The sequence below is a fragment of the Diadema antillarum genome, unplaced genomic scaffold (genome assembly GCF_040938485.1).
Source record: "Diadema antillarum isolate AM-2024a unplaced genomic scaffold, OU_Dant_1.0 seq00000486_RagTag, whole genome shotgun sequence".
In the NCBI taxonomy this organism is placed as follows: domain Eukaryota; kingdom Metazoa; phylum Echinodermata; class Echinoidea; order Diadematoida; family Diadematidae; genus Diadema; species Diadema antillarum.
The window spans coordinates 916,637-928,756 of record NW_027271449.1 but is presented as its reverse complement, the minus strand read 5'-3'; positions in this window follow the sequence as shown (position 1 = coordinate 928,756).

Below are 12,120 nucleotides of genomic sequence, written 5' to 3'. Positions count from 1 at the left end.
CCTTTCAAAAGTTATCAGCCTTGAAAGTGAAGAGTTTGCAAAGGGTTATCAAGAAATGAAAAGAGGCCTCTATTGAAGACATACCTAATCTCACTATACTCTACAAAAAAAAAAGGTTGTAGAAAAACTACTGAAAATGCACTTTCCCATTCATTTTATGATCCCAAACTCACGAACATTGTAGAAGAAGAATAGCTCTTTCAGAAAATATGGAAAGCAAAAAATTGACTTGGTTGACCCGTTTCACCTTTCGTGAGTCCTCACGTGGAATCAAGGGGTGTGACTCTTTGTTTGTTTTGTGGTGCACGGTCACATTTAACCTCGCTATGGTCACCCCTTGCCTCTCATAGCTGTGAGAACTTATAGGTAAAACGTTACTTTTGTATCATCTTGTATGATTTTCTGTGTTAGCACGTTATATCGTCTTAAACACAAAGGAAGCTCGAAAGTGTTTGGTTTTAGCAAACATTACTGCATTTCAAATTTGGGTCTGCACACGGGCTGAAAAAAAAAACACACACACGCACACTCACAACACAACAACAACGGACAAATTCCTCTATGACATCCAAAACTGTCAATCACAAGTAAGACTAAAACACAGAATGGCGCCATTAGATACAAACGATATGGTGCAATTTGCACTTGGTTACGCATGCTACACTTTCAAAGTTTGTACAATTTGTACGCTGTGTACACACAGCTACACTTTCAAAGTTTGTACGGGTTGGTACCATGGACGTACACAGACATCAGAACCCGCGAAGCTTAAACCGGAATTTTGTATGTATGTGTATGTATGTATGTTTGTATGTATGTATCTGTCTATCTATCTATAGGCCTATATATATATATATATATATATATATATATATATATATATATATATTATACAGATACAGTACAGGCCAAAAGAAAACCAATTGCAAAGCCCATCTTCGGAATGTCTTACTCTCAACCAGTTTAATAATGTTGTCAAGGAATATGATCACACCATTTTTTCACTCATACATCTTAATATTAGGAGTATTAATAAACATTTTGAAGAACTGAGGTTACTTTTAGATGATCCCATCAGGAAAAAAATTTCGATAATATGTTTAACCGAAACCTGGCTTTCCAATGATTTAAGTCTTCCTTTCGCCCTCGACGGATATGATTTTGTAGTTAATAACAGGCAAATTAGGGCGGGTGGGGGCGTTGCTTTATATGTTTCACAAAAGTATGATTATATAATTCGTGAAGAGCTCAACTGTATAACTGAAGTTATTGAATCTCTTTTCATTGAAATTACAGTCCCTGGCAGTAGAAATATAATCATAGGTGTAATGTATAGACCACCCAGTGCGAATATGAAATCATTTTTGGAATATTTTGCGAATCTAATGAAGGATCCCGTTTTTATTCATAAAAAAATGTTTCATAATGGGAGATTTTAATATAGATTTATTGAAACAAAATACAATCTCACAAGATTTTATGGAAATATTTCTATCTGCTTCTTTCTTACCTTTGATATCTAAGCCCACGCGTATAGTTAATGAATCCGCCTCCCTTATTGATAATATTTTTTCTAATATTCTGCCGTCTCCTGATTCTCTTATATTACTTTCAGATATTACAGATCACTTCCCCATTTCGACTAGTTTCTTTTTAAATGATATCATTGATAATAAATCTAGTTCTTTATTTAGACGAAGAATTACACATGAAAATGTAGCCAGTCTGGGTGCTAGTTTAGACAGGACAGACTGGTCGTCTATTTTTGACTCAAATGATGTGAATTTGTCATTTGAATATTTTATGCATATTTTTACTCAACTCTTGGACATTCATATTCCAAAACGAAGAGAAAAGTCACCCAACTATAAAAAGGTACCTAGGTTACCTTGGATTTCTAAGTCACTTTTGCGTTCAATAAATAGAAAGAATAATTTATATTACAAATTTAAAATGAAACCTACTGAGCAATCAAAACTGAAATATACTAGTTATAAAAATACTTTGACGAAAATTATACGTATTGAAAAGAAAAAATATTATACTAAGCAGTTACAATTTTATAAGCATGATATGCAAAATACATGGAAAGTTTTAAAGCAAGCAATGAATATATCAAATAACAAGTCGAATATTACTAAAATTAGATCTGATGATAAAATTCATGAAGATCCTCATTATATTTGTAATATTCTCAATAATCACTTTTCTTCCATTGGGGAAAATCTTGCAAGCAAAATTCCATCTTCAAATAAACATTTTTCTGAATTTTTAGGTCCACCAAATTTAAACTCAATGTTTTTCAGTCCAACATATAGTCAGGAGATAATCAATATTGTTTCTGATTTTCGTTCCAAAAAAGTGCTGGACACGATGACATCAGTAATTTTCTGCTGAAGGGGGTAATATCTTCAATTGCGGATCCTTTATCTCATATATTCAATTTATCTCTTTCTTATGGTATTGTTCCTGAAAGTATGAAAATAGCAAAAGTCATCCCTTTGTTTAAAAAAGGTGACAAATTAGATGTTAATAATTATAGACCAATTTCTTTGTTATGTACATTGTCCAAAATTCTTGAAAAAAATGTTTACAAAAGAACTCTTACTTTTTTGAAATTCAATAATATACTCTCAAATACTCAGTTTGGTTTTAGAGAAAAACAGCACCTCACATGCATTATTGAGTTTTGTTGAAAAAGCAGCACATGCTATCGACAAATCTTCACATCTCATAGGTTTGTTCCTGGACTTCTCCAAGGCCTTTGACACCATTAATCATGATATTTTACTTAATAAACTGCAACATTACGGAGTCCGTGGGAAGGCCTTGGAGTGGTTCAGGAGCTACCTCTTGAACAGGAAGCAATATGTCTCTTTAAATGGTTGCAATTCACAAATGTTAAATGTTAAATGTGGGGTCCCACAGGGAAGTTTATTAGGTCCGCTTCTGTTTCTTATTTATATGAATGATTTTTGTAAATCATCAGATATTCTTTCTTTCATTCTCTTTGCGGATGATTCAAATTTGTTTTTTCTTCGCATAATAATCCTTTTACCCTAGTAAAGACATTAAATTTTGAATTAGAAAAAGTTGCTCAATGGATAAAAGCTAATAAATTATCTCTCAATCTTCAAAAAACAAAATATATGCTTTTCAGCAACTCCATTGAGGCACTACCTGCTGATATTATTTTTGATGGCACACCACTGGAAAATGTTTCTTATATCAAATTTCTGGGAATAACAGTTGATAATAAGCTTTCATGGAAATTTCATATTGATAGTATATGTAAGATTATTTCTCGAAACATCGGTATAATCAACAAGATTAAATTTTGTCTTCCTTTGTCGTCCCTGCTTACATTATATTCATCCCTCATATTGCCTTATTTAAATTACGGTATTCTTGTATGGGGAAATACATATCAAACTCTTTTGGATAAATTACTTCTGCTACAAAAGAAGTCACTGCGTATTATATGTCACACTGCATATTTGTCTCATACTGATCCGTTATTTTTTGAAAATAAAATATTTAAAATTAAAGATTTGTATTTGTTTAATTTAGGACAATTTATGTATAATTACAATAAAAACCATCTTCCATATATATTTGAATCAATGTTTTCAAAAAATCAATCTGTTCATAATTATCCTACAAGGCAATCCAACGAATTTCATTTACCATTTTTTAGGACTTTGCTGGCTCAGCAAACCTTCATCTACGAGGGGCCTAAGTATTGGAACTCACTTCCCAACGACATAATAACAGTACAAACTTTGAATTCTTTTAAGAACAAATTAAAATTCTTTCTGTTGAAATCTTATGATATACAACCAAATTAGTTTCGGTTTCATTCTCTCAATCAAGTCGTTTGTTTGTTTGTTTGTTTGTTTTTACAAGTATTAAGATATCACACAGAAATCATCTTTTAAGGAAAACAATCTGTCTAACATAAGTTTACCTCAGATATTTATTTTATTGTACCAGTAACAGTGAGTCTATTCTCTTTCTCTTTTTTTTTCTTATATCCGTTCCTATGCATTCATACCGGCATATGCACCCAATCAATCGCAATTTCAAACCAGGGAGCGTTGTATTGTTTTGTTATTGCATTTTAATCATGAAGTAAAGTATGCTTGTGTCCACGATGGCGCGTGTTGTACCATAGTCTCATTTCCCCCTTTTTTTTTCTTTTTTTTCTTCTTCTTTTTTTCCCCTTCCTAAGTTAATTTCATGTCAGTTGACATTGGTTTCTTTGACTTTGTGTACGTATTTTTTGAGGGTCCCATACCCTACAAGCTTTGCTTTTTAAGTGGGACCCTCCATTTCCATTCTAATCTTTGTATTAGGTATATACCTTAGAAACGAAATTCTGTTGTTACTCGTGACCACTTGTACGTTTTCTTTGAAATTGTTATAAATTTGTTCTGTAAATGTATTGTATATATTTTTTTCTGTTTATTCAATGGAAATGGAAATAAAAATTGAATTGAATTGAATTGAAAAGTTTGGGGCCACCCTCAGATTTAAAAGAAAATCATACAAAACACTGCATTCTGCATTCATTCAATTAAATGTATTGACATAATATGGTAATATTGGTAATATTTGATCTTAGTCAAATTTTGGTGTGATATTACCGGTAATATCCGGTAATATCGGTAATCGGTAACAAATTGCTTAGTGGTAACCTTTGCTTTAACGATATGCATAAAATTTGAATATATTACGAAAACCGCCTGGGGTTCACAGAAGTGCACTCAAAAACGGTTGGAAACATGCTTGTGTGATGTAATGGAACTGCCATAGCCCAATACATTTGAATGAATGCAGCATGCAGCGTTTTGTATGATTTTCTTTCAAATCTGAGGGTGGCCCCAAACTTTTGGCCTGTACTATATATATATATATATATATATATATATATATATATATGTGTGTGTGTGTGTGTGTGTGTGTGTGTACTATGCTTCAATGTAAGTGCGTACGTCTCGGCATCTATTCAGCAGATTTCATCATTAGTCAAATTAGTCATATTCGATAAGAAAGAGACATTAGCTTGCAACACCAAAATTCTGTCAATATGGCCGAACAGATTTAAGTTTTCAATTGATTTCGCTTCGTTTTGTTTCACGGTTTTTTTTTTTTTTTTCGTTTCTCTTTATTCACTGGTCGACCGGATGACCCAATATGAGGGTCATTTGGCTCACAAATCGTCCTCGTGCATGATGGTGTCCCGCTTGGTTCTAATGGCGCACAGCCTGCTGTTGATGCAGATTACAACTATCTTCTTAACAGGAAGGTGTAACATGTAGCAGATACCCCAGCGGCTCATGACATGCAAAAACCATGTGGTAATGGTGGTAATTACTCTGATCGATGCTCTGCCACATTACTCTCTGTGTTGAAATTGCGAGCAAGGTACTTGAGAATAGCCTGCATCAAGGAAACTTTCGGTTAGCTTACCTCGATTTCTTGGGTGATGTTTGTTATTCCAAAGATTAGTTAATCCGGGATTGATATAAAGTTTGATATTTCGAAACATAAAATTTCCTATACCTAGATATTAATTAATCTGAAATTGAAAAAAAAAGGTTCATTAATGCGAACATTTGTGGCATTCCTCCGAAGGTTTGTTATTCCGAAAATGAAAAAAAAAAATCATTAATCCAAAAATGAAAAGGTGCCTATACAAACGAACCTTCGCAATTACAAACCTTATCATATTTTCGGAATTACGAACCTTCGCAATTACAAACCTTATCATATTTTCGGAATTACGAACCTTCGGAATTATGAACCTTCGAAATAGAATAACTGCTTTCTTTCTTGTCATAGCCAGATAACCATGATAGATTTTCCTGACACACTGCAACAAAACTACGTTCTTTAGGCTTTCAGGAGAGCAGTTGTTAATATAGGTTTTCCCTGCCCATTTCGAAAAAAAAGTGTCATCTATTTTCATTTTATGTGCATTCACTTTCGTATTTTTGAACCTGTGGAGTTGCTTTGGTTAAACGATTCCATGTTCAGTGCTTTCAAATTCGTTTTAGGCACCCGAATCTATGGTCAAATTCCGATATAAGCATTCACTTTCGTGTTTGGGCATGAATTTCCAAATTTGTCTATTCAAATTAGCGCAAATGGCTGGGTATAGCATTTTCAAATGCGATCGAGTTCCCAAATGAGCATTCAATTTCGTAATTCACTGTTATATAAGCAAGAGTGATTATGTCCATTCACTCATGGAATGTGATTTTTATGTTTATGTTTAATTTCATCCTCATAACCATCACTTTTACAAATCTGAATATCTTTCCTTTGCCCGACATTTTAGGTATTAACCCTTCTTTACATTATGATCATGGATCATGCTATTGTTTTTGTGGTCTTCAAATTGCATCTTTGGTCCCTATTTCACTCATGCTCTCCAAATTTCTTTTTTTTTTTTAAATTTATTCAGTTTTCTTTTAGCAGGGTAGCCCTTTCAACTCACTCGGAACTGCTCTGCCAAGGGGCCCTGCATCACGTACAAAATACAATTTGAGTAAAAAACACAAAGTTACAAACACGGTAACAAAGAGGGAACATAAAACACAAGATTATATATAAGTCCACATAGAGCGTACACGAGAAAAGGGTTGTACACAAGCCACTGTAACAAAAAATAAACAACGACAACAACAACAACAACAAAAGAATACAATCAAATCCGGGCGAGATAGAAAATAATGGTTTAAGAAAAGACCTCACATACACATACACCAACACGCACACACACACACACACACACACACACACAAACACACAAACACACACAGTGAAGAAGAAAAATTAATAGGATGTATGTTTTCATGATCATGAAACCACGCTTGAAGGAACCTACAGCACGGTATCAATGTCGTTATAATTATGTGGTTATCTGAAAAATCTGACCTATGGACAACCAGATAATCATGGCAATAACACAGACCATAGATCGATAAGAGAATGTTGTCAGCATAGTCACCATGTTCTTGTAACATTGTTTATTTCTGATCCTTCTTTGTTTGCAGATTCAATGGCTAGATGAGATAGAGGAACCCAATCTCCGTAAAGCTTTATACTTTGAACTTTTAGACGAATAATTCCTATCTGTGGATTGAAGTATCAACTATTCAAATAGTGACATATAAGACTCCTACCATAAACGCATCTTAGAGAAATAACTAAAATGACGATGCGAGCGATTACACAACGTCGTAACATTCATGACGGTTCTGTACGTCAAGTGGCACGTAGGTTTGTAACGCCTTCTTTGATTATGGAGAAGTCCACACAAGAGATAAGACGTCCACTATCCAGCGCCTTTCCATCTGTGATCGTTTTCTTCTCCATTGTTCTCTGAACGTTCCCTTCATTCGTTCCCGTTCGTATTGTTCTGGGACATTGACATGTGTCGTTATGCCTTCAAATTGATGCCTTCACTAGCTATGAATTATTCAGATATCTATTTTCTACGCTCGTTTTATGTTCTTTCTTATGTGTTTCATGTTCTTACGAACCGGTTGTTCTTTAGCTGTATCATATCTATGTTCGTTTTGTTCTTGTTTTTTATTGTGTGCACAATAGCATCAGTGGCGTATCTAGGGAAAACGGCGCCCGGGGCAAGCGCGAAAATTGCGCCCCTAATTTCTGAAAAAGTGTTCAACCCCAAGCCCATCCCGGTAGGGACTTTAAAAAAGTCTACATGATATGCTTTTTCAAGCACTTAAAAGGGGTCTTTTGAGGGTGATTTAAATGTAATAAATTTAGATAAATTTTGGCGAGCGAGCGCAGCGAGCGAGCCGAAAATTTTTGTATATTTCCGCGTCATCATCACGTTTTGTTCTTATCTTTTTTTGTGTGATAAATTTTGGCGAGCGAGCGCAGCGAGCGAGCCGAAAATTTTTGTATTTCAGGTTACAAAACATGGAATTCTTGTCATTTTTGCTTATTAAATCTTACAATTCTAATCAAGAAAATTAATGGTAACGGCCTTATAGATAACGATTAATACCAACAAACTGAGGACTTGAAAAAAATACTCCAAATTAGTACGCGCGTGTGAGCTGAAATTTGTATATTTCCGCGCCATCATCACGTTTTGTTCTTATCTCTTTTTTTTTGAGAAATTTTAGCGAGCGAGCGCAGCGAGCGAGCCGAAAATTTCTGTATATCAGCTTACAAAACATGGAATTGTTGTCATTTTTTGCTTATTAAATCTTACAATTCTAATAAAGATTATAGTGACGGCCTTATAGATGAGGGTGATTTAAATGTAATAAATGTAGATAGATTTTGGCGAAGCGAGCGCAGCGAGCGAGCCGAAAATTTTTGTATATTTCCGCGTCATCATCACGTTTTGTTCTTAGTTTTTTTTTGTGATAAAATTTGACGAGCGAGCGCAGCGAGCGAGCAGAAAATTTTTGTATTTCAGCTTACAAAACATGGAATTCTTGTCATTTTTTTGCTTGTTAAATCTTACAATTCTAATCAAGAAAATTAATGGTGACGGCCTTATAGATAACGATTTATACCAACAAACTGAGGACTTGAAAAAAAATACTCTAAATTAGTACGCGCGAGTGAGCCGAATTTTGTATATTTCCGCGTTTTGTTCTTATCTTGTTTGATTTGGTTTTTTGTGCCCCCCCCCCCCCCCTTATGTTCGACACCTTTGGCGCCCTCGTTTGATCCAATAGGCGATCGCTTAAGAACGAAAGAAATAAAATTGCAGCCGCTGCTCCGTGTAACATTTTGCCTTCTAACGATGGCATGTGTGAACACAATATACATTGTCATTTTGTCCGCGTCATCATCACGTTTTGTTCTTATCTTCTTTTTTCTCTTTATATGAATTTTGGCGAGCGAGCGCAACGAGCGAGCCAAAATTTCAGCTTACAAAACATGGAATTCCTGTGTGAACACAATAAACATTGTCATTTTTTGTTTTCATCTTGTTTGATTTGGTTTTCTCCCCCCCCCCCCCCCCCCCCACCCCCGTTCTCCCTCCTTCCCGGTCCGGGCGAGTTTTTTTTTTTTCTTCTTCTTCTTTTTTTTTCCCCTTCTTTTTTTCTTTTTCTTCTTCGTTTTTTTTTCTTTTTTTTTCCTTTTTTTCGTTTTCGGCGCCCCCAAAAAGTGGCGCCCGGGGCACGTGCCCCCCTTGCCCCCCCCCCCCCCCCTAGATACGCCACTGAATAGCATGTAATGTAATGTATATCAACGCAGGGCTCCCTTGTAAAGCAGGCCTTTATGGCACTGAATGGGACTACCCTGCTTTTAAAGAAGACATAATGAATGAATAAAATAAAATAAATAAGTAAAATTCATGTTTTATATTTTCATGTTTCACGGTCGTATGGTAAAATCGTTAAAATGCCTTCCCGTTCCTGTATGTGCTCAGAACGGCTTTTGCATGATATTCTCAATATGTCTTATATATTTTGCTGTAATAGAAATGGCAGATAAAAACACCAACTGGCATCTAACTAACTTTGTTCGTGTGTATTTTGAAAACAGGATTTTCATTGTTAATATCAAAACTAATGTCATGAAGCAGGTAATCAGCACGACAATGGAATCAACCCTGTAGTTCATCAGGCATTTTGTGACGTCATAAGCATCACGACTAAGAAATCTACTAATCTTGAGTCAATTGTTGTGTGAGAAGGAGACGAAGGGACACAGCTCATCTAATGCTACAGTTTTTGTTTGAACTGTATATCCACTTCCAAAATACAATGTACATGTAACTCTTGCCTTTTATCAATTCAGGCTCCCTGGTCTGACTGATAGAGTCATGAGAGTAGCCAGTTGATCTCTGAGCATCAGCACCAGAGCCGAGTGGACTCAAGATGGCGCTCTAAACGCAACGTTTTGTTGAGGATTGATTTAATACTCAGCTACAGTTTGTATAAAGGGATGGTACGCTATCGGTTGAGATGGGGCTTCAGGTTTCCAACTTTTTTTATGATGATTTTATTTTAAGATAATTGGATTCCTCTTACGAAATATTTAAAATGCTTATAAGTCTAAGAGGAATTCAAAATTTAGTTAGGCTGAGATATCCAAAACAAAGCAATACAAATAAAAGGTGGAACCCACCTATGTTTTACTTTATTTTTTATATCTCAGCCATCTCAAAACCGATTTTAATTAAAGAAACTTCGAATTCCTCTTAGAATTGTATACTCTTTGCCATTTCACGAAGTTGTTTCTGAGTATCTCGCAAAAAGTTGAAAACTAAAACCTCACCTCAACCAATACTATACCTCCCCTTTAAACTGACAATTTGCACCACAATGTGTTACCTGTGGTGAACAAAAGTGATTTAGCAAACCTCATCATCTCCCGACCACCTAAAATGAGGAGAGAAGTATATATACGGCTCTAGAACCAGTCAAATTGTAATAGCAAAGTCATGATAGCTTTGTGTTTGATGTGTTGTGAAAGCAGCAAACAGCGTTAATCTAATTATGTTATTATGAAGCCATAAGGTAAGTACCAAAAGTACTCAGGTCTGAGCATGTGCAGATGTGTGTATGCGTGTGTGTGTCTGAGTGTGCGCGCGTATGTGTGCGTCATAAATTTTCTCAAGTTTGTTACATTGAGAGGGCGTTCAGAATTAGAATTTCAATTTCAATTTCAGTTTTGTTGGAAGAAAAATGAGAAAGAGAATAAATGAATTGAAGTTGAAATTGAAAATAACGCTGATATAGATTAATTGCTTTTTTGATATCACACACAAACAAATACGCCAACAATTCTACTGCAGGAGACAAAATACAACAAAACAAACAAAGTGCGCTAGACGTTCTGAGTATACATACATGCAGATTATAATTTCATCTCCCATTTATTGATATGATTGTAACAGACTATGGACTAATATGTACAAAACAATCTGAGTAATCTTCAGTCGCAATGAATGATATACGACCTATAGTTATTGGATTAATTTCAAGCGTTCACAGGCTATAGGTAAATATTTTACGTCGAAATCATTTTCTAGAGTGATATTTACAAGCCGAAGAGTCTGAAAAAGGATGCTTGATTTTTTTTTATTCGATCCCGCTTTGAGAACTACTTTGATAATAATATTTACTTTACAAATTTAGTACTCATTCCTATGTCGAAATACCTTTAGAAAAGCCAATGTGAAGACTTGTACTTTGGTGGTACAGCAATCTTTCATTGTAACAATTGTTTATAGAAATATAAAAAATTACAGGGAAAGTAGCCTCATATTATTACTATGTTGCCATTCAAGTAAGCTTGTTTCGCATTGGAATACAATATTGTGCCACACCAGGTAGAATTTACTTCCACACACCGCTAGACACATTTGGTAACCGAAACAACAAACAAAACTTAAATAAAAACAGAAACAAAAACAAAAGCAAAAACAAAATAACTATATTCAAAAGATAAGTTGACATGCAGCTGCAAACATGCTCTGTTTGTGTATGTACACGCAGTTTGTGAATTTGTTAATATATAATATAAAGCGAAATAAGATTTCAAATCACCAGGTGAATAATAGACCCAATATTTTCATTGAAGTGAATTATGCTGTAATAATCTATACCGGCACTTGAGAAGTAAAATGCCTGTAGTTGTTTTATCTTCGCCTAAAAAAACCTAAACAAACAAAAACTTAGCTTTGTTATTCACTTGGAAAGCATGATGTACATGGAAATATTCACGAATTAGATTTGTGTTCGGTGGTTCCGTTTTGAACAGTTGTTATGGAAGCTCACATGATTGAATCTATTTAATTGTAACTCTTTACGGTTTGTTGACATGGCTGAGAACAAACTATTTTTCTTCCTCCATTTGTTATCCTTTCGATAAAATAGTGCGTGTTTTACAAGACCCACATTAGTGGACACACACATAAACACGTAATTGGGCGCACACACGCACACACGCACACGCGCACCCATACACACAAACACACTAACAAGTATCACACGTATAATATGCTGTACAAACCAGAAACCTGTTCATCTATTTCCTTTCTTATTTCTATGTCATTCAGCTCAACAGCTATTAAACATGAATGCACGCGCAAATCAAGACAAAAATCTGTGT